Genomic DNA, 27,930 nt, shown 5'->3' with positions numbered 1-27,930 from the left:
TAATTTCCTGAAGAAATTTCCATGAAAATGTAGCAGGTAAAAGCTGGCTAATGTTACCTTTTGCACCATAAAAATGGCTTGCTTCAGTGAAATCCATTTCCATCTGGGCAGACCAACTTCCTTTTTCATGCTAAAATTATGGCAAGGATAAAGAAAAACAAACAAGAAAACAGAGAAAGATTCTTCTTTATGAAAATATCACCCCAAAATACAATTGTTCTCATTCATACCCCAGAAAGCAGCTATGAGAATGGGTCTGCCCTCCCTGAACAACCACACAGACCTTGGGAGTGGGGAGGCAAACCTGTCCGGAAAAGAAAGCTGTGATACACACTCTTTCTTTATTCAGAAGGATAAAGGGGAAACTGGGACACTGCTAGCTTTTGCTAGTTGAAAAGTGCCAAGAACTTTCCAGGAGCCTTACAACTGGCAACTACGACCAAATCATTCAAAATGACATTTGGAGATCATTAGAGTAATAGGAAGAAGAAAGACCATGGTGAATGATGATCTAGCTAATGGGCTTCCTGTACTGAATAAATAGAAGAACATATAGGCACAGAACAAAACCTTGTGTGTCTCTCACATTTTACAGCTGAAAAAGATGATTCGGTGCTAATCCAAGTAATTACAATAAGAGAAGGGAGAAATCTGTAGCCTTTTGTGAGGTATTAAGCTGGCAGGTTTGAAGGGGAGAGGTGGGCAGACAGGGCTGGGTTGCAAACATACGTGTCCCCAGCCTCACAAGAACATTGCCTTAGGCTTTCTGGCTCCGCACTGTAGTCTCTTCTTTCCAGAGGATGTGTTTTCTGGAGGAAACAGTGGGAGATTCACTCCTGAGCTGGGGCTGGTTTGCCCTTCCTAGTCCCCTAAATTCCCTTTGTCCTGCTGCCTGTCATTCTCCTCACCTGAAAGCACACTCAGCAAGGTCACAGAAGCACACATCTGCAGCGCGGCTGAGTTCAGCAGGCACCTCTGGAGATCAGCTAGTCCAGCCCACCTGCTCACAGCAGGGTCAGCTAGAGCAGGTAGTTCAGGGACACATCCAGTTTTTTCTTAAACATCTCCCGTGATGGATGGAAACTCCCTAACCTCTTTGGGCAACCTGTTTCCAGCTCCCTCTGATTGACAAACGCAAACCTTTCCAGCCACAGGCTTGCAAGCCCACTCACCGATAATCACTGAACTAAGGCTGCTCTGATGCCAAACATCTTGCTGATGCTACAGCGAGAGAAGACCAATAACCCACATGCAAATATATGCTAAGAGCCCTGTCTACGTACAGCAGCGAGACGTGCAGATCACCACGCAGTGTGGGAGCTGTGCCCATGCACGCCCCGACAGGGAAAAAGCCCAGCACTTCTAAAGGGTTAGTACCCTCAAGGTCATCACAGCAGGGGCTGACGTAAGGCCATAACCTTGGCAGGGTGGGAGAGGGGGAGAGCAGCGTTTCCACTTTGTGGGATAAATAATACCCAAGGCTTCCCTGATAAGAGGGGCTGTATCAATAGAGAACTTTATTCAGAAGGTTAATGAATTGATTTGATCATTCCTGAGATCATCTATTAGTCCAGTGCTTGCCCATGAAAGAGAGCTGCCCTGGAGCATACGCTGCACATCAGTGAATCAAATGTGCAAAGAAAGACACACGCCTGGAGAGAAAAGAAGCCTGAAGCAAAGCCTGACACTGAACAGCTGGACAGAAGCATATAATAATGGAAAGCACATTGTGAATGCCGCGTTATCCAAATAAAACAGCACAGAGGAGATTTAGAGAGATGAGAGGGACATGTGGCGAGGATGTAAGAGCTACCATCTTATTCTTTCCTGAAACAGGCCATAAATATTCTGTGGGACCCTTTGTGACAGCAAAGTGCTCTGAGCCTGATTTTTATCTGAAATGATGTGTCTCAGACACAATATGAGAGCGGGAGCTCAGTACCAGCCTGAAGGAAAAATACCTGCAGTTGGACCCCTCCGTGCTCCCCCAGCCACCGTGGGGTTTTCCCCAGAAATCACCCCTCAGCCCTGTGCTGGTGAGCGCCAAGGGGATGCACCTCCCAGCGCTGTGCCAGTGGCCACCCCACTGGTGCTCCCCACCTCGGCTCAGCTCCTGGGTGCCTGCCTTGCAAACCCCCCATCACACTTGGCACTAATAGGTACCTTTGTTAGGAGGCTTATCAAAGAACGGGGAGCCAGACGGGGTCATAATGGCTGAATTATCTCCTTGTTCCTGGAAGTGACCCTGCTGAGCCGAGGCTGAGGCAACTTGACAGGTCGCTGTAGTGGAAGCAAATGCTGCCCCTCCTCATGTTGTAGCACTCCTGGAGATAAAGAGGACTTCAGGCTCTGGGGCTGCCTGTTCAGCACAACGCGCTGCCAGCACTGCATGTACTGTAACGAAAGCAATAACTGTGCAACCCTTCCGTGTTAAAAACCACTTTTGCCAGGATTCGCCAGCAGGGTTAGGAGTTGCCTTTGTGGCTGAAGGGTGCGTTAAAAAACTGAAGTAACTTGTTGGGATTAAATCACACCCGCGGCAATCAAAGGGAAACAGTGGCTACACAGATGCAATACGTACAGGCATGTGTTACTCCCATACAGCAACAGGCTTTGGATATATCTTGAATCATGGTCTAAGTCCACTCTGGCCAGGGAATATGGTCCCCTTCTCCACTGGGAGTGCAATATGGGAAGGAGAATGGACCTGCTGCTGTGATGAATTATAAGGAAGAAAATTGCCTGTGGTTTGGCAAGACTGGGTGTATCATAGTTATTTACTGTTATTATTGATGTGTACATGAGGTTAAGACAATGTTTTGCCTGAACTACACTGAAATTGGAGAAGTTAGCTAGTGTGTGTTCACATCTACCTTTTCTTTGGCCTAGGGATAGTTTCTGCTGACAACACGGACACAGGCAAATTCACTTTCAGAGCTGTATACCTCAGACCTTCAGGAAAGCTTCTTAAGGCAGCATGGTAGGTGGTTTAGTGTGGCCAGTGCTCATTTTTCAGCTGCTGTGGCAGCTCATCCTTTGCTTTGGAAGCACTGATGATGGACGTTAGAACTGGATTGACTACAGCCACATCTCTGTTCAGGAGCCCTGCATTTAAACCTGAATGGCCGTTACATTTGCTTATGTTTAGATCCCTTATATGTCGTTATAGTCGTTATATAGAACCATTGGAAGGTTCAGCTCTCCTTTCAGCTGCTGAGATCCATGCTGCTGTTGGACACCAGATCAGGCCATGAGTGTGGGTCGATTCAGTCCTCTTGCCCTGACTCTCAGCCTGAAAACCACATTGCCTGGTGTGAAAGCCTCATTGTCCAGGTCATTTACAAAACAGAGTGGGCATGGAGAATCCATCCGACGGTATTCTCCTCAACAGGGGCAGATCTGACAAAACCCCTTGGCAGTGTCAGCTGGGGCTAGATAAAGCACCTGGTAAGCTCATCAGCCATAGGGTTGTAAGGTCAAGGAGTAGATAATCCCTCTGAGCCATGTCAATGGAACAAGATTATTTCCAAGCTCTCCCATTCAGCGATGGGGTCAGAGCTCCACCAACACTGTCAAAGAAGAGTACTCCCACTCATCCTCACTCTCCAGTGGCTTCTGCCCATCAGCGTTTGGCTGACCCATGGGAAGCCCACCAAAACAAGCTGTGTCCCACTCTCTAAGTTTTTATTGTCTCCACTGGAGATTTCACATGACAGTGTGCCACATAAAAGGAGGAATATCATTGACTACCTTTGGAGTCATGCAGAACAGTGCGTCCCACTGCATCTTCCTGCCTTTAAGGCCAGTCTTCCTCTGAGGGTGGGTCTGAGATTTGCCAGCTCATGAAAAATAATCGAGACATTTCTATGCTGCCCCTGTCATGCAGCCTTGAGTTCAGGGACACGCTGAATTCTGTGCTCAGTTTGCTCTGTTTTGGTATCCCACATCGGGGGCGTTGATTAGAACAGTGAAGGTAATTGTAACTGCCCTCTGGTTTAGAGCATTATTTATCCCTTCAGCCGGTGTAATGCATTGCTTTCACAGTCGTCCTCATCTGCAAAGTGCGGCCCTGCTCTAAAAAGTAAAAATGGCTTCTGATTGCAAAGATTGCATCTGCTAACCAAAAGGTATAATAAAAACCTCAGGATGGCATAGTCCAGCAGCTTCACAGAGGAGGGCAGCATCCCTTATATGCCTGATCAAAAGAACTGGGGAGTAAACTTAATGAACTGCACTCAGAAGTGGCTCTTTAGGGATCTTATGTCACTGTGGTGGAAGGAGAAAGTGGGGATGGCGTTGGGATCTCCTACTGCAGTTCAGCACAGCAAGAGGAAAGAGGTGCTGCCTTTCCTGTAAATCCTCATTTCTCAATCTAGTCCCACATCATCTCCATCTTCCCAGCTGTAGTGACTATGAAATCAGTCAGGCCCCTTGGATTCTGCAACAAAGTCCTGCTCCAAAAGGCCACACATTGTGTGCTCCAACATACCTGAAATTCTGCTTCATGCCTACTGTGCAGACATAGGCAACAGCTTTTCCTGCTAAGCTGAGCTGTGCTGTTTTGGGGGCCTCTTGCCCTGTTTCTTATTGGGAATCAGGTAGATATGGGAGAGGATGCATTTGTTTCATCTCTGGAGCTGCATGAAGAAATGATTTTTAACTTGGCAGCCTCACTGGAAAATCATTTAGATTCAGAGAAAAACAAATGTAGATTTTTGGGGGTTTAACTCACAGGCGGAGGAAGGGGATCAGTCTTATTGTTTTCAATTGACACAAAATGTTCCATGTGATCCAAAATGAAATGCTTAGCTATGGACACATGTGAACAAAGGCAAAGAGGGGGTGGGTTATGCAACTGCATAAGGAAGGAGCAGTTGCTGCCATCACAGTCCTTTATCTGTTATAGAGAGGGCAATAAGAGATACCCATCTCCAAAGGCCCTGGAGCCTGGTACAAGGCTGGATTAGGCTGAAGTCCCTGCCTGGAGTCAAGCAGCTGCCCTGAGCATGGGTCTCTGACACCCACTCACCCAGGAGTCCCAGTCTCTAAGGGGTTCTGGGCCAGGCTGCTCTCCACCGCTCTGCCTTTCCTGCTAGAAGATATTATTGTTTAAATACTGATTGGGCCAGAAGACACCCTTCTCCCTCCTGTCAAATTACAGTACTGTCCTAGGAGATGGGATGCACAGGTCCCCTTCCTCTTGGGAAGGATTATGAGCTTTGTGTCAGAAGAACCCAACAGGAGAGGGGAGACTGAGAGCCACTCTCACACCCCGGGGCAGGTGGGGGATGTCCTCTGTGTCCTGCTGCCCACAGCCATGCTCCAGGCAGCCAAAAGGCAGGGCTGCATCTTCCCTTGCTGGCTGGGAGTTTGACCTGGGTATCCTACACTCTTCAGACTAGACATAGCGGTACAATTTGAGAAGCGCTACCTCCTCTTGCAGATTTGTGAAGCTAATTGCCATTATTTTTTTTCCCTCCCCAGCTAGCGTCATTCAGGAAATACAGTACTAATAATGTGTGAATAGTTTCAGGACAACTAAAACCACATTTCCAGAGAATGTATTATTCTCTGGAAAAATAATAATTGTTCAGGTCTATTCATGAGCACACACTTGCAGAATTAGTTCCATATATCTGGGAAGGAATCATTTCAATCTCCTTTTTGAAAGAGGGTAATTGTTGGTTATAAAAAACTGACCAGGAAAATAGAGTGAGACACAATTGGAAGTGCTTAGAACTTAATGAAGAAAATGTTGTTCGCATTGGTGCCAGCATCATTGATATTAAATAAAATGCAACTTCATTCAGCAAGCTTCTCCCTCATTCTATTGTATTTGCTAGTGGTTTTTCTTATGTGAAGAGGATGTGCTGCCTATTATAGAGCTGTCTTTGCCTGTGTTATATGGGTGAGGAAATCCACTCAGCCTGTGCTGCGGGATCCATGATGTGCTGCTCCACAGGGCTGAGTGTGGGACATACGCTTAGTAAAGGATGGGCTCTGTCCTCAAAGAGGCGAAGTCATAACCAGCTGCAGCAGGTGGTGGAAAGACAAACAGGTAGTTCATGATGGGATACAAGGCAACAGCTAAGTCAGTGCAGGGCTCTCAGACCTCCCATATGAAAGGCTTGGATGTGTCTGGACAGCAGATCACCTTGCTCCTAAGAGAACTGGGATGTGGCAATACAATATGCCTATCCAGAGAGCTGCAAAAATGCAGGAGCTGTGAAGGAAGAACTTTGATATAAGGAGAAAATATTGTCAGGGCAATTAAACCCATATGAGAACATGAGGAGAGCAAGCAGGAGCACACAGTAACGCAGCTGACTCCAGCCGGCACTGCTACTTGCCTTTCCAATAAAACAACCAAGAGACTCTCTTTATTATAAGAAAATAGACCTCAATAAGGATAAAAGGAAATACTTTTTCTGGCAATGTAGAAGATAGAGGGCTCTATGTTGCAGAATGTTATCGAGGCAAACAGTTTAGACTGAACTGTGATAGACATGGGATTAAATTTACCCATGCTGTAACTCAGGGAATGGAGCATGTCTTAATAAAGCATGAATAACAACATCTGCAGTTACAATACATAACACTAGCAATACACATGGCTTCAAAGCCCAGGCTAGCCAGGATGGAATCACAAGCACTATCAATGCCCAGCTTCAGGGCACAAGCTAATCAGCCACGAAAGGGGCAGAGTAAGTTATCCCTACTGCTGTAGTATTTAGGTGAATTAGGACGGGGTTTGCACCTTCCCTTCAAGCATCCACTATCATTAGCTTTGGTATTGGACCACATGGACAATTACTTTTCCCTAATGCAGCAGACATTTTCTGCCCCTTATTCTTCAATAAACTGATCCCAGGAACCTCCTACACAGCTCCTCTCAAGTGGACTTCTCATAACATTTTGTCAGAAGGGTTGTGTGTTTGGCTATTTTCTTCCTATTGGTGTCTGGTGGGTGGGGTGGGCTTTGTTAGCTCCTTGCTGTTACAGGAGAGGATTTCTTAGAGCATGGACTAAGGAAGTATTGTTTCTTCTGCTGAACAAGTTGCTAACAGCCAAACAAAACATTGCAAAACTAAACAGGACAAAGCGTGTGCTGCACTTCAAGAGGCTGGTCTTGTTTTAACAAGAACCTGAAGCAGATGTTAGCAGAGGACAAATCAGAGAGAACAAAAAGCACCTTCTCTCTGGTCCAGTCAGAAATCTAGTCAGCCTGATGGACAGGTCATCTCTACATGCAAGACCTTCCTTTCATTGTAGGTTCTTGAGGAGGAGACATTGTTCTCTGAACCCCTTGGCAGGTGAATTCCTCTGCTTAATCGGTGAGTGTTGATCATAAAAATCAGAGATACCCCTCATTAAGTGGAAGGTAGCACTCTGTCCTCAGATCTGGTTCTCTGCTCTGGGTTTGTCCCCCTTACCTGGCATTTCATTCTCACTCACCAGGTCTCTTGGTAGCTCGTCTAGCCCCCCTCTCCCTCATGCTTCTATGCACATGAGGGGTATTGTATCTGCATCACCCAAACTCTGCGTTATTTCACCAGGAAGCAGAAAACAACTCTGCTCTTTCTGTTGCCATAGAAGGTCTCAAGAAGTATTAGATGCTTGTGGTCTGTCATGGACCAGCCACACTGGAGGTGGTTCTGCAGAATCAGGTAGGTACTCAACTGACTATTTAAAGGGACATTTGTGAACTCTGCTCCCTGTTACCCCTGCCACCACTGGGGAGGTGAGCAGGCTTTCCTCCAGCCTGGCTCGAGCTGGAGCTCTCCGCCTACCTGTGCCCATCCTGCCCTCAGCTCTTCCTGCTGACTGATGGACCAGGTCTGCCAGCGGTGGGGGCCTCAGGAGCCCATTTCATGCCACTCCACATTCTGCTGAGCTATTCCAGGCAAAGCCTGTGCTTCGACACCCATGGTGCAGAGTCAAGGTGCTAGTAGAAGACAGCAGCCACAGCTTCCAGCATCGGGTGTCATTGACACAGCAGCAGATGAGGCTCACAAACCGGGAGGCGGCCAGAGTCCAGCCCCTCTATTGGCTTCATTTGCATTGAGGCTGCAAGAGGGAAAGGCAAATGGTGGAAAAGGACCAAAGGAAAAGGCAACACATCATGTCCTCAGTGGCAGTGACGAGCTGGTCACCAGTCAGGTAGCAAGTTCCATCCTCATAAATTTGCCATCAGTCAAACTCCAGAACAGCTTCAGCCCTGACCCTGGTGTTTCTAAGGTCTGGAGAGTTCTCAAGATGGAAGCGTAACAAAAGGGAAATGTGTGTACAGCTATTATTAAGACTAAAAAGAGAAAATACAGAACATGACTTTCATCATGGACGGGATTTACTGCCTACCCCCACCCGTCACGACATAGACGTGTGATCTTCCCTGAGGACACTTCTCATTGAGAGGGAAAAAAGCAGATGGGCTGATTTTTTTTTAGTGCTAAAGCTGCATGATGCAGTATTTAATTAGATGAATATAAACTTCAGCGAAGATCAGTCTGGAAGGCAGAAGAGTCATTCTAGTAGTATAAAGAGGAGAGGAAAGGGTGAGCAGGCTGGAAATAACACAGAATTAGAGAGGCTGGTTTCAATGGATTTCTAAAGAAATAAAGTAGTTTTAATTGTGTGACAAATTTCACTGACCTTTCACTGGAGACAAATCTGTCTTTTTATCTTTTATTTGATCTTGTACGCAGCCCTTTCAGCTGCGATCATTTCAGCTCTTGGAAAGGCACTGCAAACCTAGCTGAGACAACAGACATTTGAACTCAAAATGATCTTTTTCTTTTTCTTTGACAAGAATTAATCTTCATGGAACGATTGATTTCCCAACACAATACATCACAAGATACTGTTCTGTGTCCAGAAACTGGCCTGCTGGCTTCCTTTCTCTTATTGTGCAGCAATTGTCTATTCTGCTCCCTGCTTTCTTCACACTACGCTGGCTGCTGTTATTGTTTCATTGATAGAGTTGCACCTGACTGTATTTTTACAGCTCACCCTATTTACAGCTGTTGTGCTGAGTTTAATTGCAATGCCTCAGTCAGCTCGTGATAGGAAAAGGGCCGTAAGGGCTGTCCCTGGCTGACAGTTCCAATCCCCTGCTATTACATGCGAGCGCGTCCTGTCACATCCTTCGTAAACACAGTAAGCTCCATCATCAAGAAGCTTTTAAGGTAACCTTTTTGGCGTGTTGTCTCACTGGAAGCTTGTTCTCCACCTCTCCTCCCCCCTTGGGTGTTCTGATTATTTGTATGTCTGCCATTGCTTTGTTTTCACAAAGGTGGATAAAGAGATGGATTCTTAAAACTCCTCCTTTTATAAGTTTGACATGTAGTTAATTCTTTGTTGTCGGTGATTAATCCCCTGGCATAGCATTCAGAGCAGGGTAATATACAGAGTGATATGGAGCAATCAAAGCTGATGTTGATTTAGTCCCAATACCAAACCAATGCCAAGGTACATGACTTCAGATCTGCTCTCTAATATATCAATAAGGGCTAAAGGATGAAACACATCTTGGAGTTTGAACAGAATTTAACAACTACCTCAGCATTGCAGTATCTCACTACAGAGAGCTGAATTTCACCCACAGAGAGCACATGCTGATATGTACAACTCTCTGCCTTGGGCTTTTAAAGACCTTTTCCAAGCTCTGCAGAGCCAAACTTTCTCCAGAGTTAGAGAAACATATGCTGCATGTGCTAATGCACCATAAATCAGTGTTCACTAACACTCCATGGCTTTTCATGTCGGGGAAAGTTTCTAGAAAGCAGATAAGACAGAAGAATTTATCTACAATCAAGGAAGGTGTGAGACACAGGCTGGGAAACAACTCCAGAAGTTCAGAATTGAACTGGCTTGGTTTTGCTTGGTTTTGAAAGTGCTCCAACCTCAGGACACGGTAACCTGAATTCTTACAACCTCCTAGGGAATGACACTGATGGAAATCCCACGCTGGCTTAGTATTTCAAACATGCTTAGGTTACTGGACAATTTCTAATTGACCAACAGAAAATTAATCAATAAAAAGAGTGTAACCAAATACAAATACCTGTCACCAATATTATGTGTCTGGGAGGTACAAATCATATGCTGTCATTTTCCAGCTTGGTGTTAAGTCAATATCTAAACCAGATGCACTAGTGGCTTATGATATTTTTGTAACAAGCTACTCAAATAGATTAATGCTGTTGGTCTCACAGTAAAAAAGACACATGGAAACCCATCAAGAAAACACTCACCCTTGTAGAGGCATGTGGAACATGAGCATTCATTACAGAAGCTTTTGAAACCATGAATAACTGGAAGAAATGAGAGGCACAGCAACTGCTTCTGCACAGGTGACAGGAGGAGAAGGGATCCCATGTCCCATACGTGGAGAGGAGCACATTTGCTTCTGCTACATGGTCAGTCACTGCAGAAGAGTTTGGAACTTTACTGGATGTGTGCATTTTAACTGCAGAAAAAAAAAATCAGCCAGAGGAAGGATCATAAAAAAACAAGTGAGCAAAGTTAGTCCAGAATTCTAATTAAATAACAACAGAAGACACCAAAACTGGCACATTTTTGTGGGCAGACCTAACATTTCCAGAAGAAATCCATGTCAGACTTCGGAGGATTATGTCAAACAAAAATATTTTTTTGGTTTCCAGTTGTTGAAAGCCAAATGCAATTACATTTTTTTAGGAGCTAGGCACTGAAAATTGCAATGCAACCCCAGAAAAATTTGCTTTGCAATCAAAGTAGCTTTTCTTCAGGGTCCCCCCAAAAAACCCTAAAAAAGTTTTAAGTAAAAGTTTCGGTATAAACTTTGCCAGTCTAAACTTTCAGAAACAATGACCAGTTGAGGTTGCAATTCATGTGGCTGTTCTCAAGGCCTGAGACCTCTTCAGACAACTGCAGTTGGGTGGTTGCTACAGGGTCATGGTGTCTGAGATCATTTGCAGTCAGTGCAGAATGCCTTGCAGAGGATCTCAGGGCTACAGCACAAAAGACATACTTACTCTTCTATATAGAGGAAGTTTATATAACTAAGTCAACAGAAAAATAGAAGCACAGAATGACTAGAAAGCCTCAAAAGCTCAAGGGTATGACGAACAAACATGTCTACCCTATCAGTCCATGACAGTTCATATGCAGACAGGAGTGACTGCATTCTTCAGGATGGAAGAACCCCAAATGCATGTAGGCCAGTGCTACCATCAGTGAGGGATAGCTGATGTCTGTACACCCTCTTTTTCTATGGTCCCCACCATGGCTCTCTGTATTGTCCAGGGACCAGAAATTTCTGTTTAGCAGAGCACTTGCATAGGAGTCTTACTGAAGATTAGCAATAAGTATGCCCTCCAGTATTTTCATGAATACTAACGGATACGAGCAGATCCCTGAAATTAAGATGTTTTAATTTCTTATTAGAAATAAGAAATGAGATAAGATGCAGTCATCAGTCAAGAGGACTGACACTGACATGGACCTCTGGGTATTGATACCTGGGACTTGCTACCCAGGACCTGAGCAACAATAGTCAGCACCGCCTGCCTGCCGGGCAGATGGATAGGATGGAAGATCCATTTAAGCACTGGCTGAGTCTTGTAAATTCCAGCTGGGATTTCAAAGAAAGGAGAGCTCCTCTACACCCCACAGTTGTTGCTTGTTCTGTGCCAGGGGCTGAGGAATTGCATGTGCCTTTCCTCAAATCCTAGTATAACGTCCATGTCATTCCTGCATCTTGGGATCAATGCTAAGTCTCAGACAAGCTAGATTAACCTCTCTTCTTACTGCCTGGCATTTTACTAAGTAAGGCTCTAGATTTTGCATGTGGAAATAGACTTTAAAATCTGTGCTGATCGTAACCAAAGTGAATGTCTACCAGTGTAATTTTTGAGAGAGTAAAACCATCACCAACTATTCACAGTCAAATAGGCCACCTCCTCTCTTTCACTCCCCTTTCCTTCCCCTGTAGTCTTCACCCTCACAATAAACAGGACTGTAGATTTGTGATCCATTGACGATTTTACTGTAGGTCTCTCCACCCATTCACAAGTGCTATCTGTATCACTTCCAAGGTTTTTGTGCTAAAACCTCTAGCATTTCAACCAATCCAAGGCCTTTTTTTTTTTTTTTTTGGTTTGAACTGTAAACTTTTTGAGTCTCTCTCTCTGTGTTTATACAGTGCTGAAGACAATGGGGCTATTCTTGATTTATCATGAGGCACCACCATAACAATTAACCACCATAATGACAACAGTATGGACAACCTGCTCCCACCTGCACTTTGATGTGAAGATTTCTAAAGCACCAGATCACTCCTGGCAATCCCTCTATAACATGAAACACCACCCTCCTCCAACATCAAAAGTTAGAACATCTTTGTCTGAAAAAATTCATTTGCACGATAGCATCTGCACACTGTGTTCCGCTCAGAGGGAGAAACATGTTTATGAATGCCAGTGAGGAGCGCACTCACAGATGTGAATATGAATATGAATAGGCTGTGACATGCAGGTAACTCTACTCTGCTGTTGTCAGATCTGGTAACCTTGGGTACTGATGATAGCAATCATACCTATATGACACACGTAATCCTGGCTACCAAGGTCATCCACACTAACTTGCACTGACACAACCAAGCATGGGTTTTCAATGATTGTGGGGTCATTTGCCACAGTTAGAGAGATCCTGTCAAAGGAAGATACAAGACTACAGGCCTCTGAGAGGGCTGGGGTCACCATGAGAGGCTCTAGGGATGTTTGCTGCAGAAGAACATAATAAATATGAGGTTATCACTTTGCTATATTTGACAACTTTCCTTTAGAACAAAGCTATCAAGTTACAAAGGGCACTTGCAGTAGATGGGGAAGGATCTCAGGTGCTTCTGCTTTGGGGAAGCAGGTGACATGTCAGTCAATGGTCCCTCATCGTCACTGATATATCTCATTCCACTAAGCATCAGTCCTGTCTCTCCCCAGATGACACAGTGGCTAGATTTAGATGGTGAGTACGCATCTTATCTATCATAAGTTCTATAAATAGTTGTCATATCCATGTACAGTATCTTGCTGGACTATTTACAGCATGATCTGAAGCCCCTTGAAGCCAATGGAAAGGATGCCATTTACCTTACAGGGCTTTGGATCAGGCCATTATAAACTCTTCACCTCTCGGTGTATGTCACCACACTCTTCCAGGACTATCACAATGTGCATGGTGAGCCACGATCTGTAATGGGCTTCCATGTGGACCTACTGCATGTTTTGGCTATGGGTAAATGATCTCAATGGGAGAGAGGAGGAAAAAAACACAGAATGAAAGCAGACAGGGACAAGAGTTGGAAGGAGTCCATCTTCTGCTTTGGTATATTTTCCTGCCTATGATAAGAGAAAGATTAAAGAGAAAGAAAAATGAAAGAGGACAAGATGAGAGCAGGTTAGGAGATACCTAGTGGGAGGCACCAAGCTCTGTGGCTTGAATTCTGTTGTCTGCATTGAGATGCGCTGGCTGAGTCTATTTTCTTTGCTTAGTATTTGATATTGTGTCTCCTACTCTGAAATGGGAACAGCAAGTCCTGAGAGGGCGTCTACTTTCAGTCCTGCACAGCATATGCACCAGCAGAATTAGGCTGTGTAAACTTCCTTCATCTTGCAGCAGATAACATTATGCCTTCCATAGCAGCAGGGAGAAGGGACAGGAAAAATGGCCCAGCTTGGAGGACTGGGTGATGGGCTGTTCTGTCCCTCCTCTTCCAGCCCTGGCTTACTGATATACTCTGATAAAACCAGCCAGTGAAGTCAGCATCAATGGTACCTGGGCAGTTCCTAAGGACCCTACTAACTCAGTAAGATCCTTGTGCTTGGTGCCATATAAACAGAATTGATGGATGGTCTCAGCCCCAGGCAAATTAAAATCCAAACATAAATAAAAGGCAGCAGTTTGGGGAGAATGTGTAAAAAATGAGACCATTTTGGCCAGCACACTAGGCAGTAGCTCTCATCTTTATCCAGCATCCTGTAGGCAAAGGGGGGGCTTTTATGTTTGATCTGAAGGAGGTAATAAGGAATATTTTCCCTGTTCATCTTATCATGCACCAATGAAAAAGTAGAGACTGGCATGCAAAAATCTTCATATCTCTGTAACTCAGTGTTTTGAGGTAAATAGGGACAACTTTCCCAACCCAACTTCAGCAAGTAGTAATGAGGGAACCGATACCAGTGCTGTAGACCAAACCTCAGCATGGCACTGCAGGCAGGCAGAAGGGCCCTGTGAGGTCTTGTTGTTGGACCAGGGGGCTGGGGAGACACTCAGTGTCATGCTCGTCTCCCTTGGGGTGCAGGAAGAGGACCCCGAGGTGGGTAGGGAGACCTCCCCCTCCTTCCCACAGGCAGCGAGTGCTGCCAGGTGGAGGTGCCTCTGCAGGTGTGCATGGGCTCAGCTCAAGCAGCTCCAGCCCCAAGTCTGCAGGCTCACCAGGGCTAGAAGCCACCTGGCTCCTGCAATTACCCTGGCCAGGCCTCTACACCCTACGCTCGGGGAGAGGGAGAAAGAGAGAAGGAAAAGGCAGCAAGGAAGGTGGGGATGGCTAAGGGTGGGGAGAAAGGAACAGCAACACCAAGTCAAGAGAGCCAGAAAGTTTCACTGCAAGTGATAGCAAGGGATGACTGACAACAACCGGTATGGAAAGAAGAGAGCTGGAACCAGCTGCCGGTTGGGAAAGGGCATGCAACAGGGTGAACAGCCTGCCTCTCCTGGCAGGGTGAAAACTGGCAGCAAGCAAAAATCCTGAAAGACAGTGCAAGAGGTCAAGAGGCCAGGAGGAAGGAGTGGAGGGAAGGGACATGGGTGGTGCCTGATGCTGTGGAGGAAAGTGTATGAACTCCTTTTCAGTACTCTCTAGTAGTGCCCAGTGGCAGGACAAGGGGCAATGGGCACAAACTGAGACAGAAGTTCCTTCTGAATATGAGGAAGAACTTCTTTACCTTGAGAGTGATGGAGCACTGGCACAAGCTGCCCAGAGAGCTGAGCCTATGCATGATCCTATTGCAGACTGTACCTTAGCAATCAGGAGAAGGCAGGTAGCTGGACACACGCCTTGCTGCTAGTATCCCCGTTTATCCCTGTCCATGGAGAGGAGACGTCTTTCCCTTTACCAGAACCATGACTCATCATTCATTCTTTTTGTGCCAAAATGTGGCTTGCGGGTACCTAGCTTCTCTGAGTGGGATTTTTCAGGAAGTAGGAGACAGCCCAAACATCTCTGATAAAACCAAGCCAAGTCTGAGGCAACGTGTTCAGTAGTCATTCTGGAGAACATCAGCTTTGGTTTCCGCAGAACTACGAGGTCAGAGTCTTTGCTGCCTTTCCTGAACGCATGCAACTGGAAGAGAGAGGGGGATGACTTACTACCACAGCAGACTTAGTTCACTGCCTTTAATACTGCAGAAGTTAGTGGTTCAGAAGCCAAATGAAAGAAAAAAATAATCTCCAAACGTTTTTGTTTCCTTATAAACAAGTGTCTACTTTGGCTTCTTTGTTTTGTTGTTAAAACAGTTATAAATATATATATATAATGCATGTATAATATATATATAACATATAATGTAGTCATCAGAAAGCTTTACGTCAACTGAAAGTACAGCACAGTGATGAGTGAGTGCTGTCTTAAGCCAACATCTTAGCCACCTCCCAGATCTGGCCTCACACCCTCACGTACTCACCCCGGAGGTGAGTGGCTGTCTAGGACTCCTGCTGATGTGGCTCAAATTTGCGAAAATAATGAACTCCTCCCTGGAGCAGAGCTTATACCTCAGGCGATGACTCCCCACCATCCGCCACGTTCTAGCCACTGAGCCAGAAATGCTGTCTTGGCTGCCCCTTATGTCTGTGTCTACTTGGCAAGGGGGAGACCCCAGTTCACTGTTACCGAATCCTCTAGGACAGCTCATTTCCTCAGCAATGGGCTATTCACAGGAAAGACTGTACTACTCCAGAAGCTGGTGGAGGATGATTTGTCCCCTCCATCATGCTGTCTGCCTTTAAGCTTCCATTGTGTTGTTTTTGCATGCACAGTCCAGGGTTTCTTTAGTCTTACTTACCCAACCCTCAGACAGTCTGCTTGAAACCCAAATCCCTGAGGAAGACCTAATGATAAGCTTTAGAGGGCTCTTTTCTTTTAGACTTCAGCTCCTCCTCCCAATGTTGCTTTGCTCTGGGCCGACACTGGTTGCTCAGTGTAAAGGCAGGGAACACAGCCAGGGTAGTCACCAAATCCAGCCTCAACTACATGGCAACAGATCCTCACCAAACGCTCATGAAAGAAAGCTCTTCCATTCATACCACCAGGAGTTTAGTTCATGGATCATCATATGTAATTGCAACCTCAAGCTTTGCAGTGTCTCATTGGTGAGTCCTATTCTGGCTATAAACAATTCTGCCTTTGGTGGCTGTGCATGACTTGGCTGCTATAGTAACATGCACGTTAAAAAACCCCCAGGTACAGCTCATCTGCTAGCAAAGGTCTATGCCTAGCGCGTGTACTGCCCAAGGCAGCAGATCTGTGCTTAACTTAGCAATTCAGGGAAGCTGGAAAATACAAAAATAGTGCTGCACGGTGTCTAAATAAACTAGTTTTAGGAGTGACCTGACTGTATAAACCTGTCAAAGCAACTGAGACATTGGGTGGTTTATGAAAGTGGATAGAGGTGTAGAGTAGATAAAGGTGGGGTTCTTTTTGGTGATCCAGGCTTTAGACTACTGTTACTTTTACTAAACCTGCGAGGGATTTGGAACTCAGCCCTGGAAAATTTAACTAACTAACATATTTTAACACATTAAAACATAACTACAGGTTTTTGGGTTTCTCTTTGGGGGTTCTCCTGAATTGCTACCCCTTCCCTTCCCTTCCCTTCCCTTCCCTTCCCTTCCCTTCCCTTCCCTTCCCTTCCCTTCCCTTCCCTTCCCTTCCCTTCCCTTCCCTTCCCTTCCCCTCTCTATTTTTCTTTAGTTCTGACACTTGGAAAATGTATCTGGATCCTCTAAGGGCGCCAGAATTTAGGGCATGACATTTGGGTAAATATTCACATACTGTTTTCAGACAGTAAAATATTCTGTTTCCAGGGCGAGCAACCTCTTCAATTCTGGATGCAATCCCATTTGCTAAGGTACACAACCAGAAGGGACAGGCTTACATCCTTAGCCTGTCCAAAAGGTCTTTACACGAGCTGCAGTCTGCTCCAGGAATTCTGGTTCTCCTTTGTCTCAAAACTTCCAAGGTAAAGATCCTCACTCCTTCCCCTTCAGCCTTCTTCCCTTCTTTGCACTGGCAAATGTGACTGTGCTACTACAAGTGCTGAAGTTGGCTGCTTAATGCCATGCAGCACCTTGACAGGTTTAATTTCAGGTGCTTGATGAACTCACGCATGGCAAGCTTAACTCTGCTTAACTGTCATGTTTAAAATAAGATTTGGGCTTCCTGTTGTTTCTGTTTGCTTGTGGTTGGTTGGGTTTTTTTTAAACGTTGACCCATATATCATTTCCCTGGATTGATAAAGATTTCTTAGTACTCTCTTCTGTGAATGTATTAAAGGGACTATTGTTCAGTTATAATTTTCATGCTTCTTATTTTGTTTTCCATAATTAAGTGCTAAACTTTCATAAGATATGTTATCTCTAAACTGTTAGTGTTGCATAGCAGTTTCATTTTATGTGATCTTAATTTTCAGATTTTTTTTTCTTAAATACCTTTTGCAGTTAATGTATTGGTTTATATTGTGGTGGACTTGGCAGTGCTAGGTCAACAGTTGGACTTGATGACCTTAAAACTCTTTTCAAACCTAAATGATGATTCTATAATGAAGTGGAAAAGAATAGCAGGGCAATTACCATTGCTCACATGACTCAGGAAACCAGTAATGAGATGGAGAATCTCTCACCACCGGGTTACCAGATCACATGTGAGTTAGTTGTGGTTTCATGACCACCCTGAGCCAATCTACATCCAGCTTTTGCCAAAATGTGTAGCGGTTTTGCCCCTGTCCATGAGTTCCCATACCTTCCCTTGTGCCAGAGATAGGGTTCATGCATCCGGGAAACTGAGCACATCAGGCTGATCCAGCTAAATGCTTCACCCAGCACAAAATGGGAAAAAAGGGAAGATTTCCCTCATCTGTCTGAATTCCCTGATCTGTCTGGCTGCTCAAATGCATGATCACCAAGGTGCACGGGTGATGGGTGGGAACACATGATGTAGGGCTGAGTCACCCCTTTCAGATCTAGCACAGAATTAAGATTGCCTTAAGCCAATGATGAAAGCAGAGGAAAAACAAAAATGTTGTTTTCATCTAGGAATTAGAAGTCTATCAATTTGTCATCATTATGGTGTCTGATGTCTTTACAATAATTACTACAACACTAAAGGATGGGTCTCATCTCTGCTCATTTATCCAGCTAGTTTATGCCAGTTTCTCAGATCCCTCTAATCAATGGAAAGAGAAGCTTCCAGAAGAAGCATCTCATACAAAGATGGGTATTTAAGGGGGTGGAGAAATTTTCTGAACATCAAAGAATCATAGAATGGTTTGGGTTGGAAGAGACCTTTAATTTCACCCTCAAGAGCTTCTTTTTATCCAATCTATATCCACCTTCTTTCAGTTTAAAACTGTTACCCTTTGTCCTGTCACTGCAGGTCCTGGTAAATTGTCTTTCTCCATGTTTCTTACAACCTTCCTTTAAGTATTGAAAGGCCATGACAAGGTCTCCCCTCTCTTCTCCAGGCTGAACAACCCCAACTCTTTCAGCCTGCCTTCATAAGGGAGGTGTTCCAGCCCTTTGATCATTTTCATGGCCCTCCTCTGGACCTGCTCCAACAGGTCAGATGTCCTTGACTATAGAGTGAATTCCAGCTCCACCTCCAGGACATCTGCATTTCACATCCCATCTCGTTCTTGACTGGAGTCTGGCTCAGAAATCCTTACTCTCTGAGGGCCTAGCTGAACCGTGCAGGCACCCTCCACATCGATGTGTTCCTGGTGGATGCCTGGTCCCCTCCATCTCTCCTCCCCTCCTGCACTGGCACTGCACCTGCATGGGCCTAACATTTCTTCAGTGAGCTTTGGCTCAGATTGCACGGCCAGCAGCAGGTTCCCAGAGGTGGGTTCTGAGACGTCATAGGGGTCTCCCCAACATAAAGATGGCATCATAAACGCCAGCTTTGCTGTTCCCTGATTTCTGTCTGCAGCAGACTAGGCAGGGACAAGTGCTGCGCATGAGGCACCTGGCTTTCTGAGCTCTGCCTGGGCAAATCAGACAGAAGCGTATCCTTACAGAGAGCAATTGATTTGGGGGGTAGAGGGAAGAGGCATTATTTTATTAATAATTTTTTACAGCCATTTTCCCTCCGGAAGTCCTTTCCTGCTATCTTAGAGCAAGGTCTAAGAGTGTATAACTTAAAAGATCTGGTATGGAGATTTTGATCATAAAGACTCAATTAAATGAGGTGTTTGGGGAGTTTAATATTACATTGTTGCTGATGGCTGGCTGATTGTTTTACTTGCCTTTGATCAGCTGTGTGAGTGGAGGGTCATCCCAATCACCGCGGGCCTACAGTATCCGTCATCACCCCTCAGCCCTATTTGTCTTGCGTGTGTATGCAGAAGGCCTGCTTCTGATGAACTGTGAAAAGAAAGATGAACTGTTGTAATGAAAACATTCCCTCCCCAAGATCCTCTTTAGACAACATTCAATTGGTTTGACCTTGTCCCCTCTTGCGGAGGACGGTAATGATTCCTGCAGATGGCTGGGTCATTCCTTGGACACTTGGGAGCGAGGGAGCCGGATTCTCCGTCTGCATTAGCTCTCCAGCTATGCAGGCTGCAGCCGGGAAATGCAAGAGCAGCATGGTTAGACATACCTGAGATAGCTGTCATCTAGCCGGTTGGAGTCCCCATAGATGTCCTGGGCTGCCTATTTTACTTGGGGACTTCACCCAGGCTTGTTTGGCTCACGGCACATGCATGTGCTAGCTAGCCAGAAGGAGTTGGATCTTTGGGGCGGCAGTCTCCTTTCTGGCTGAAGCAAAGGCATGGCCTGAGGGAAGCCATTTGAGACACCAGCCTGGCTTCCCTTGCCCACCAGCCTTGTAGGCAGATGTAAGCTGGCAAATACTAGTAAATGGTGTGTTAGCTGAGCTAGTGGTCTCCTGCCTTAAATCGGTCTTGCTCCCCAGAAGGTAGCCTTTCCTGATTATGTCACATTTAGGAAAGTGACACAAGAGCTGGTGGTGAACACAGCCTTCATGTTCATGCCCACAGTTTTAGGGAGATGAAATCCCTGGATCAGCCTTGGGGAGATGTCCCTGTCCCTCTGGCAGCTGAAAAGGTGACTGTGCTGGAAATGGTTGCCCAGTCATCTTCAGAGGAGAACAGAAATACTTTCAGTACTTTTACTGGTTAATAAGAGAGAGTGGAAAGAAACAGCTCTGTGTGTTATTACAAGGATTTAAAAATAATTGCAAGCTAAACTGGTAACTGCATACTTGGAGGCATCAAAGGGCACACGGACCCTTGTACAAACACTTCGTAATGGCCTGTGCCTGGCCTGAAGAGTTACAGCGAGCATGAGCAAGGAAGGAAAGGCTAAATGAGGAAGAGGGCACATGAGAGCAATAAGACTTGTCCCATGTCACACACGCAGGCCAAAAACCAGAGCCCAAACAGTGGCAGTTGGTGTCCTGTTTGTGAGGCCACTGAGTCTAGTCTGGTGGCCCTTGAAACACTTGTCTTTAGCTGTGGTCAGCCTCCACTTCCACCTGAATAGTGTGAGGACATCACGGCACATCAAGCTCTTGCAGCCTCATAAGCAGGTCCACAGGCCCTCCAGCAGCACTGTCAAACCCACTTTAAGGCTGTTTATCTTTTTCAGAAGTGCAGTTATCCCGTCCTTCTGTGGCTGCTCTAAAAGAAGCTGCAGCTACTTTAGTGATGTAAGTCTTGCCTGTGGAAATATGCACAAATTCAGCCTGTGTCTGCTGTTTTCCTGCTGGTTTACTCGTTCTTCCTCCATTTCAGGAGTTTCATGAAAATGCAGTCATCATGCACATCGCAGTTCTAAGACACCCTGACACTTGGGCACAGGCCAAATACTGACCGTTCTTGCTTTGTCACGCTCAGTGAAGCAAAAATGCCACCCTTTCTCCAGGAAACAGCATAGCTACCAGCATCTTGGTATCTATAAGAAGCCTTTTACCAGATGCTGCTATCTGCAGCTCAGAGTGGTAGGGGTGGGCTTTTCTGCCTACCTCTGCAGCACAGGATCATGTAGGCGTGACTCATTTAATCAATTTAATCATGTTTCCTTCCATTTTGGGTGCCTTTGATATTACTGCCTGGGCTGGCCTCACTTTCTCTTGACCTCTGCCAGAGGCACATGACAACTTGGTCTCCTGGAGGACTGCAGCCCTGTCATTTACCTAAAGGCCAGGGCTCTGTACTGGGGTATTCCAGTTTGACTGGTCTCAGCGGGTATGAGAACAGCCGGAATGCTTCACCCTTGTACCAGCCCCACAGCTTGCTCTGTACTGCATTAAGTGCTACACTCCCCTGTCACTGTCCTGGGTTAACAGTGCTTCGCGCCAAGGTTTGCAGATTTAGCTACTTTCATTTGGGCAGAATTAATCAACAACCTTAAAAGATGTTTTGCCTCAGCGAAGTCTGTGCGCAGCTGGCAGGAATGGCAGTCGGGGAAAGATCAGGCTTGGGATTCCCCTGCTGGATTTTCTCCAGACAAAGAACCTTACCCAAACGCAGTTGTATAAGAGAAGAAAAGGTCCCTCCAACTGGCACCTGAAGCGGTGTGATGAGGCTGAAACCCTGAGCCGGATTCATGAGGCAGCTGTGTGGGTAGCAGCAGTTTGCAGTGCATGCGGCAACAGGCACTGAAAGATTATTTGCTCCAGTAACTGGGGCTGGGTGTTCAGGATCCAAAGTAAACATACGAGCCACAGTGCTGTACAAAGGTTTAATACCCTATATTCATAAAACACCTTTCATTCAGCGGCATTTTAAAGCATGAATACATCCTGCATGCACGGAGCAGAGGGTGAAGCTGGGCTCAGTAACCTTTGCCCCAGGCAGTGGTGGGAAGAGCAACCAGGTGCTTATGCAGTGCCTGAGCCCCACGTGCACCAGCTGTACCCCACGCTGCATGCACGGTTCCCAGCCATCTGGGATCCAGCTGATCCATGCTCCTAGAAACAAGGTGGGCACACACAACATGACCTGTAGTCGCATCAACTGCATTTGTGAGAGATCACAGAGAAGTTAGGTGTCTGTGTCTTGCTGGGAGGAATAGCCACTAATAATAAAATCACTGAATGCTTTGGCACCACCTCAAAGATCCCCCAGAAACACAATCGCAAAACTAAACACTGAATGTGATCAGCAAAATTATTTGACTTTTTTAATTGGACAACACATGAAGGTTGCAATCCCGCTGCCCAGGCTACGCACCTCTCTGTCTCACCAAATACATCTAAAGCATCTGATGGCGTTGTTGTCCCAGCCCTGACCTGGTGCCAGCATGAGACTCACCAGCAGGAAAGCTTTCTCCTCCCTCAGTGCATGTCCAGAAACCGCATGCATATCCTGAGTGTCGGGCTGCTGACTGAGAGCACCAACTGCAGGTCCTCCGAGCATGGAAAGCTCTTGAGGTACCTGAGGAGAGGGGTGAAGGGAGAAAAAATTCCCCAGGAATTGCCATCTTGGGAGCAGACCCGTATGTTTGCAGATGTGCACAGGGAAGCACACAAGGATTGATGTCCACCATTTGAAAACGACACATGTTAGATTTCTTAATTTTCAAGAGGCCTGGTATATAGCCCCCAAATCCCTCCCTCTGCAATGGAAAATTTCTTCTTGGAGGAAAGTTACCTTTAGGTGAAATGACAGAACCAAGAATGTGCATCATTTTATTAAGCTGGCTAACATTTGCCAAATAATTAAGGGCATAGCTGTTCCTCCGGAAGTATTTTTGAAAGTATTTTCCTTTTTTTCCCATAGCCTTCATGTCTGGCATTTATTCTAGATTTTTTAATTGCCATTTCCCTTGATCACCACAGCCACATTATGAGTTTTTCAAACAGTAATAAAAAATAAAATTGTTCTTGAACGACAATGTTTAATTTGAAACTAAGAATTTCACATTCTTATTTTTTCAAGAGGAAAAATATGGATTTAAAAATCCGTGCAATTATCAAATTTATGGGAAAATAAGCACTTTTGAAAGCTACAGAAATTCAAATGTATTGTTGACCTTCAATATTTCACAGATGAATAACAAAAATAACCACCCATTTCTAGATTTTGGTGAAATTAGAAATTGCATGCCTCTGCACTCCCAGATGACTGTCAAATCTTGCACCTCATCAGCATTTATCATTATTCCTGTCTGTTGCAGATGAAGTGGAAGGTCAAAGGAGCTCACTGCCCCTTGGCTGGTGCACACATCCCAAAGCTACATTACAGAAGAGTCACAAATGAGGACAAAAGGATGCAGAAGAGCAACAGAAAGGAGCTGAACTCGCAAACAGGGCAGAGCTGCTCTCTGTGGGGATGTCAGAAAGGCCTTTTAATTCTAAACCAGCCTGTGGTGCTTGCGCTGGCTTAGCTGCACGGGGGATTTCCATCCATCCCCAGCTTGCCCCAGCAAAGCCGAGCTCCGACCTCCCTGGGGAACAGCAGCAGGGGCGGCCACAGCCCGGGGAGCCCCAGGCCACTGCTGCCATCCAGCCGCCCCCTCCTCCCCGCTGACCCACAGCGGGGCACTTCTCCGGGCTAACGCTGGTTGCATAATGCTACCTCATTAAAAATGAACAGGATAACAGAAAAGGGAGGGCTAAAAACACAGGCCCAATGAACCTGCTGAAAAGGTAGCTTCTTTGTCAGGTCTTAAACCCCTGCTCACCTCACAGTGTTTATATCTGCGAGGGCGTGCACACCACTGTTTTACACAGGTCTAATATATGCATGGCAGCGTGCCCTTGGCTTTTTCTTTTTATTTAATCTTTGACTTGACAGTGTTGTAACTTGCTTCCCTGTGAAACCGGAGAAGAAGGGATTGTTGTGTGCATCAGGTTTTGCTTTTGTTTCTATCCCTTTTATTGAGTTACATAAAGAAACTCTTAAGCTGCTTCTGGCTGCTCATAAGCACTCAGGTGTCTGATTCTGTCTTCTGGGACATTAAGGACCTCAGTTGCACCTCAGTGCAACAGCCACCATACTGGCCACCACTGGAATGGTGGTTCAGGATGCTGCCGAGGGCAACTGGTCCAGCAGGGAGCCCTATTCTTTACATCAGCTGAGAGACCTGCCCTTCACACTTGCTGGTTTGCATCTGTAATTCCTTTAAAGGGGAGTCCCTGTGGTGTCTTTGGGATTTTCTTCTGGACAATTTCAGGATGGACATCTTCTCTAAATCCCTTCTCCCATCAGACAACAGTCTTTCAAACCAGATAGTGGCCTGGTCACAAAACACCCACTAGAGAATTAACAATCAGCTTTGTGATTTTCTGCGTCGATAACAGACATCGTAGAAAATGGAGCTAGAAGAAACTGTTAAAGGTCATCTTGCCCTTCCACCAGCCTCCAGATATGATCAGCTGTGCTGAAGACGCTGGATTTGAGACAGTTATCTGCTGCTAAAGCTACTTAGCTGCTGCTAAAGCCTTCCCACAACGGCACTTTCACACAGCAAACCATCCCAATGGTGCACAAGTCCACAACTGGAGAATGCCTCTTAATATCTCACCTGAATTCCCTTTATTGCACTTTAAGCCCGTTAGTTCCTTTCCTGTCCCCAGCAGACATGAAGAACAGCTTATCCTTCCTTCTTGCAGTAGTCTTTCACATACTTGAAGGGTATTATCACATGTACCCATCTTCAGTTCCCTACTCTAAACAAACCCAACTCTTTCACTCTTTCCTCATAGCTCATGTTTTCTAGCCCTCTGATCACTCTTATTCCTGCCTGCTGGACTCTCTCCAGTTGGTCAACGTCCTTCTTGAAGCCTGATGCTCACAAGTGGATGCAGATTGATTCAACAGGCTACTCCAAGCCAAAGGACAGAGGGGAGTAGTTTCACAGTTGGGAGATCCTCAGCACGAATGACCCAGTCACTCTAGCTGTGGCACCTCTGTAAAATTTGGCCCTGGGTTAGGCTGGCAATATCCCGGAGAAGCAGCAGTTTTATAGATGAATAACAGCACCTCAGATTCATCCTGGAATGTAATAGGCAGCTGTAGCCAAAAAAAAAAAACCCAACCCAACAAAAACCACCAATAAACACCACTAGGACTGGTATAGTGAACTCCCTGCTAGCAAGGTATTCAGGGACAAGTGGCATTTTCCTGTTGTCTCAAAAAAGGAACTTCTTCCCTTTTACATCTCAAGGCTTATTCTTTGGGAGAGGGAATATGCTAGTACGTCTATACTGCATTTGCAATAAGCCCAGAGCAACCCCCAGACTAGTCTGTACATTCAGCACAGTACAATGCCTGAAGGGAGCTGAGCTCCCTTTTGAGATCATGGCATATTGCCCTCTGAGCGGGGAAGACAGGCTTGGTCACTGGACCACAATGACACAGCTCTTCTGCTCCTGGTCCTCCCACTAGCTCTGTGGCCAGCACTGGGATCTTTGCAATGTGCTTCATCGCATGGTGCAGATGTGCCCCAAGGAGCTCGCTGGGTTTGTGGGAAAGGTTCTAACTCCTAGAGCAATTTTTCAAGGCAGCAGGGTTTCTGTCTGGTTTCATTGTCCTGTTGCAAACTTTTTTCCTTGGAAATTGCTCTTTCCAAACTCTAACCTTAACATCCCTCAAGAGCTTGCCCTTCATAAGCCAAAATCGTTAGCTTCCGTCAAGTGAAGACAATGGAAGGACGTGTTAAAACAGCCACACTGCTACACCTCAGGCAAGGCTCAGCTCACTCTCTTCTGGGGAACTGCTCAAATATTTATTGGTTAGGATCTGCGCCAAGATTTTTCAGTTAATATTTGCAAAATTTAATCACAACAGCCCAGATTCGGCATTGCCTTAATCCCATTGAATTGTTCCTTAGTCTGCAGCAAGCGCCTCCGGTTTCAATTAGACCATTCATGGTTATGGGCATTTTTGAATAAGAAGGGATCAAAACCTGATTCTGGAAATCTGGTTGCAGAATGCATTCATCCAAACCAAGGCTGCATTTCAGCTGCCCAGTCCACAGCATATTATAAAAAGGGAAGATTTAAATACACACTGTACTGGACCATTGTAGCAAGACTGCTTTGCAAAAGCTTCTCCCTGAAAACCTCCCTCTTTAAATGAGAGAGAGATCAAACCACGAAAACAAGCGGTACCAACCCCAGGAGGCAGGCTTGCCTCCTGAGTGCCAGATAATAATAAATGATGTGTTTGTAATCCACAGCAGAGATACAATGGCATTTTCTCTGACATGAAATACTAAAGAGGGAGTGAATAGTTCTGTAAAGTGCTTTTCCAATGTAGGGTGAAAGATCTTTCACCAGAGAGAGGATGATCTCTGGGGATGGGTTCCTATCTTCTAATTTCACATCAACCAGAAAACTCCAGCAAAACCAAGAAGTGTTTATGTACCTAATACTGCATAATTTCAGGAAGAAAAGAGATTAGACTATGGCTAAAGTGAGTCAATAAAAAAGTCATATGCAGGAAGGAGGAGAAACTGAAGGGGAAAAAGCTTCAGGGTGTAACTATACGTCTTTGCACCAAGTGTTTTTAATTCAGCCTGAAAACTCCTTTCAGACATAAGGACACAGAGGGGCAAGCCCACCTCCTTCCAGAGGGCAGCCATGGTGGGATTTGGAGGGTGCGGCTGGCAGAAACAGCACAAGGTGGCCAGGGAAAATCAGGATCCACACATGTCCAGCAGAAGGAAATTAATTCCAGCAGAACAGAATGGATTCAGTTACAATTTGACCAGATCACACTGTATCACTGCTCCACAAATAACAAATGCCATCCAGAATGATCTCTACAACTAAATCGTCTGGGCTCAATCATGTGCCCCACCAAAAAATTAGAGGGACAGTTTAAACTTTCTGCAGAATGTTTTAATTCTCTGTATTAACACCACCTTTAAAAAAGTGCAGAAGGTTTTATTCTTTGGTTATTTCCTAAGGCCACATGTTGGCTCAGGAATCCTGAGTTTCACTGAAACACCTGCTCTTTACAGGCTCCGCTGACTGAAGGATAAGTTAATTAGGTAACTTACCCAAAGGTCACATGGTGAGTAAAGTAGGATTAGCACTCAAGTTCCTCCTGGCAACTAGTCCTGTGCTGCGACAGTTAGAAAAGGTTAACCACCTTCTTTTAGCTTTTGTTTTCCATTTTCCAGAATGGGGCAGCACGTACGCAGGCTGGGCTGTGTTACATTGCCTCAGCAGTATTTTGGAAAAAAACCCCCACAAAACAAAAAAAGAACTCACCCTGAAAAAGGCTTTGAAAAGTCATCACATCTGGTGGGATGTGGTGCTTGAGACAGAACGGAGCAAAACAGTGGATTAAGCTCAGCACGCTGAATATGAATTCTGGAAAAAGCCCCACTCCCTCATTAATCCCAAGCACAGACCTTGCATGACCGCTGCTGTGTGACACTGTCATGCTGCTGCCCACCTTCTGCTCCGAAGTCACCCTGGTTTCCCTGCCCATCTGCCCTGCAGGCAGATGTGAGCTGGCAAATATTGGTAAAAGGCTCTGCCAGCTGAGCTACAGACCTCCTCCTTTAACTCCCACCCGCCTGAGACCTCTTGCCTGAGTTGCCTGCACTGGCGTAGCCAGGCCAGCTCTGCCAGCTGGCATAAACCTGCGTAGAAACCGGCTGTGTTGGAGTCACTGGCCACGTTGCACAGCGCTGTGC

General features: G+C 45.7%; 1 long non-coding RNA gene across 3 annotated transcripts in view; it reads left to right on the top strand.

The window, feature by feature from the left end:
* Positions 1 to 26,459, top strand: part of LOC114012539 (uncharacterized) — a 57,969-nt gene extending 31,510 nt beyond the window's left edge. For 2 of the 3 annotated variants that reach the window (XR_003555064.2, XR_003555061.2), the window contains exons 2-3: positions 17,122 to 17,276; positions 23,455 to 26,459. This is a non-coding gene — a long non-coding RNA (uncharacterized LOC114012539). Of the gene's footprint in view, positions 1 to 12,184; positions 12,517 to 17,121; positions 17,277 to 23,454 lie in introns of all 3 variants that reach the window. The other variant, XR_003555063.2, reaches the window with a different exon arrangement.
* Positions 26,460 to 27,930: the final 1,471 nt, after the last annotated feature.

The sequence above is a fragment of the Falco peregrinus genome, chromosome 11 (genome assembly GCF_023634155.1).
Source record: "Falco peregrinus isolate bFalPer1 chromosome 11, bFalPer1.pri, whole genome shotgun sequence".
Taxonomy (NCBI): Eukaryota; Metazoa; Chordata; class Aves; order Falconiformes; family Falconidae; genus Falco; species Falco peregrinus.
This window is presented reverse-complemented; position numbering and strand designations above follow the sequence as displayed.